Here is a 4,460-nt window from a genome sequence, read left to right as displayed (position 1 = left end):
TTTATATGTGTCAACTTTTATTTGAAATAGTCTCGGATTTTAAGTCATTAGAGAAAATATTTTGCAAATACTTATGCAAACTTAAACAAGCCATATTGAGAAACCACTTAAATTTACAGAGATTTAATTTAGACAACAAATGTGATGTATAGCTTTACAGTTTGTCAGACGAATGTCATCATAGGCATTTTAAGAAACCACCTCCATTTGCTCATCTGTCATTTGGTAATACACCCGATCAGACATGCTAGTTCACTTGCATTCGTCACCATGTTTGCACCTTAATCGAAGACACACATTAAAATGTGTCAGCCATTCAAACCAATAATATGAAATCAAATAGCTGTTTACTGTTGTTCAAACAGCTTCTAGTACTAAAGCAGGGAAAAAACTTCTTTCGAAGGCACGAAGCAAAATCTCGAGCTATTGCGGAAAATTTCCGTGTGACTGTTACCATTGTTGTGCTCTTTTTCTTTCGTGAAGCCCATGGATAGCAATATTTCAGCAATCTTAACTATTTGCTCATTTTAGTAAACACTTTTGGCGTCCCGACCTGTGTATTTTATACCATGAAAGATAAAGACATCAAAAAATGTCTCGTCTTTTACGGTTAACACTATGAATCATGAAATACGCTTCCAGAGCACGAATTTGTTTCGTTATTTTAAGTTATTTGAACCGTTTCTTCCATTGAACTTTCCATGTATACTTAAAGATACAACCTTATCGAAATTTTATAGGTATAATTTCTAAACACCCAAAATTTAGCACAGTCCTCTTCAAAATTTAGTACTCGACCTTTTTAAGATATGTCTCGTTTGCTGCGAGTTATCACTTGATGTGGGTCGGTTACTTGTATAGTTCACGTTGATTGTAGAAGGAGTATAGATTCACCATTAGTAGCACGATAAAGTTGCGCAAAGTCTATTTGATCCAAGTTTGATATTAGACTCATCTGTCACGAATGACAAATGTTGTTCAAAATTTCCGCGCACACTAGGAAATTCTGTCGATCGCACTTGTCACGAATAACAAGTACGCGCGGCAAGTTTACCAGTGTGCGGCGGGCTTTATTGACGTATTCAGTTTCATCTATGTTGATGTTCATAGATCAAATGAAAGAGTTTATGAGGTCTTGTGAGAAAAATATACTTGTTGTTTTCTATATACTTACCATGCTTTGATTTTTCAAACTGGAGAAATTCCCTGTGCAATTTATTTTATTTTCTTGAGTCAAATTGCACGTCTTGTTCATCGTTAAATTCTTCGTTGAATTTATTTTATTTTCTTGAGTCGTACTATCCACTATGCTACTAGAATTACCAGTATCGGCCATTGGAGATACTTTTATTAACGTCATCAAAATAAGGAATCCATAGATATAGGTCGGAAAGATGTTTTGTAAAAGTTTTGAAGGAACCATCATCTGATCTCGGGTAGTAATTGTCGTTCTACAGTCTGAAAGAGAGCAGGCTTTCTATAATATATTAGCAATTTGATCCCTATATTATTGCACCAATAGGTATAATCTGTCATTATTTAATTATTTGTATGGGTTTTCACCTCATGCACAAAATAATGCTTTCATCATCATGGTATTTTTTCAGATATTTTTCACAGTTCTGTAATCCTTGCGGCTACTGTGTGACCGTACATGGAGCATGATCTATGCAATGATGGTGAATTGTCGATAGTTTGATATTTCTCCACTTAAATGTTTAATTAAAAATAAAAGTTTCTCCGGATTTTTATAAATAATTTTATTGCACTTTCGACTCTGTGCTTCGATACTTACTCCTTAATTGCACCGTATTACAGATACGTGCATATTTATTGAGGATAGTTCTACCAAACTTCCATTTCGAACAAACGAAATATAATTCATGTCTGCAATGCTGTGATGGCTAATCTTAGGGAGGAATATGTTTTGCGATTAACAACAAAGATGTTGAGAAAACTTACCTGTTTGTTTCGGTACTTTTAAAGCTCGATGGTAATGACGTTGAATTTTATAACAATATTTAGGACGTTTTCCTCAGTTTGTTTTATTTTATTTTATCACTATGTATTAATTTGCAAGGGCGTCAACTCGGGCTACCCACATGTATGCCATTCGTACGTGCTGACTTTTTATATTCTTTGTAGCGTTCTCGATAAGAAGCAATTGAATTATATTGCGATAGTCAAACTTTGTAAAAAATTTTAAGCAATCTCATTCTGGTGTATTAACATGATATATATATACCTGTGTAAACATAAATGTAAAAGAAGCTGTTGTAAATTGTCATGTCAAGTTATGTAGCGTGTGACTGTGTTATGTTATGGATTATAAGATTATAACTGATATTATTAAATTCATATCATCATGGTATTTTTGCACAATAAGAACATTAAAGCTGATTTATTAAAATTTTTTATCGTGTTGCAATGGTGTGGGGAGCACATGGTGCAATGACGTCGAATGTTGACATAAAGATCAGAAAATCTATCTGATTTTTACACTTTGTTGTTGCAAGTACATTTTTCTTGAGGATAGTTTGTTTGAGCTTGTTAATTCCACAAAATAACGCATTTCGTTTCCTTTATTGAATTTCTAAGTTATTGTCAAACACTTAATAAATTTTGACAATTCTTCGACATTTTGTAAACTGTTGGCATTACATTATACAAGATTATCAGAAGTTGGCTGAACCTTCACATGTAAAGTTATGAGAATAACATGAAAAAATGCATTTTCCAATACGAGCCTTACTAGCCCTCGTCTGTATGATAAATGAGTGGAGAAAATCCACCGATGGCACTGGTTCATCTATCGCAGTTGTTGCTTTCGATTTTAAAAAAGCTTTTGATATCATCAACAATGATCTATTAGTGGAAAAATTTGAAAGATCTAAATATCCCCTACATCGTTCATGGGATTATTGAATGTCTTAAGTGCCGCAAACAGAGGGTGAAATCATCACTGGATTGTAAATCGGAATGAAAAATGTCCCAGGAGGTGCTCCGCAAGGAACAAAACTAGGACCATGGTTGTTTGTATTGATGATTGATGACATAGAACCGATACACTCTTGTGGAAATACGTAGATGATACTACAGCTGCCGATTTGATATGAAAAGGAGAAACAAGTAAGATGAGGAATAAAGTAAATTAACTTTCAGATAAAGTACAACAGAATAAATTCCAGTTTAATGAGAAGAATAAAAAATGTCCACCGGCATTTGCACCTCTTACTATTAATGACAAACTTATTTAAGTTGTGACTAATGTCAAATTTCTTGGTTTGAACATATCCAGTAGTATCAAATGGATTATCACACAGAAGAAATTGCTAAAAATGCCCATGCTCGATTATATTATATTCTCTGAAGCTATCAAAACGAGCCAAGATTTTCTGAGAAGGGACTTTTAAACTTTTATACAAAACTTGTATTCGACCAATCACGGTATACGTATGTCCGGCTTTTCACAATAGTTTGCCCAAGGGCTTGTCAGATTACTTAAATTAGAGCAAGTGCAGAAACGAGCAATGCAAATCATTTTTCCGACAAAAATTATCAAGATGCTCTTAAAAATTGCAACTTAAGCACGTTACACGAACGAAGAAATCATCTGACTAGTAAACTTAGTAAACTCTTTGAAAAGACATGTTCTAATCCTAACCACAAGCTTTACCATCTGGTCCTAATTTCCCAAATTTAAATGGAACTGGTCTTTCCCTACTGTTACGGACTAAGCATATTTTCAATTTTCAATTTTCAAAGTAGCTAATAGTTTTACATTAAGCAACTCAAAGAAAACAACATCTTAACTATAAGCGTATCAAGGACTAATTTACCGTAACCTTTTTGAATGAACCGTGCTCGTTCGCACGAGCAGGGTTGTATTGCTATCGCTAATTGGGGGGGGGGCTCTTATTCATAAATGCATAATATGCTATATTAATATCTTTTGAAATGTATTGTTATCTACGGATTTATAACATGCATAAGAGCCCCCCCAAGTAACGATAGCAATACATCCCTGATCCCTGCCCACGAGGCTTTTTGAACTCACGTTAGCTTTTAATATTTTTTTCTTGCTGCATGAAAAATTGCAATGGACATTGAATTAGATTATGCAAAATTTTTTAAATAGTTTTTTTTATTTACGGATGGAAATTTTCCACGCGCATTTTTCATTCATTGAACAAAACGTAACACACAGGCTCAAAATTGCAAAAGCGAAAAAAACGTTCTTAAAATTCATTGTTTGGTGCGTCGTAGTTACGGCCATAAGAACTTCACTATTTTACGTTCGGAAGCTTTCGATAATGAATTTAGAACATAATTTAGAACGCTTTAATTATATTAGGAATAAAATGTCGTTGTTCACAAAATTAATTAGAAAGCGCTAATCGTGGAAATGACGTATACACGTTGCTTGAGAAATTCCAAATTCAATAAAACAGACGCATGCG

The 4,460-nt window shown here is 33.9% G+C and overlaps 1 long non-coding RNA gene across 1 annotated transcript; it reads right to left on the bottom strand.

The window, feature by feature from the left end:
- LOC124446373 lies at positions 1-1,471 on the bottom strand. Its single transcript, XR_006948416.1, has 2 exons — positions 1,175-1,471; positions 1-280 (listed from the first exon to the last, which is right to left on the bottom strand). It is a non-coding gene; the product is annotated as an uncharacterized LOC124446373 (long non-coding RNA).
- Between the last annotated feature and the right edge of the window lie 2,989 nt (positions 1,472-4,460).

This window comes from Xenia sp. Carnegie-2017, unplaced genomic scaffold, assembly GCF_021976095.1.
Source record: "Xenia sp. Carnegie-2017 unplaced genomic scaffold, XeniaSp_v1 HiC_scaffold_22, whole genome shotgun sequence".
Taxonomy (NCBI): Eukaryota; Metazoa; Cnidaria; class Anthozoa; order Malacalcyonacea; family Xeniidae; genus Xenia; species Xenia sp. Carnegie-2017.
This window is presented reverse-complemented; position numbering and strand designations above follow the sequence as displayed.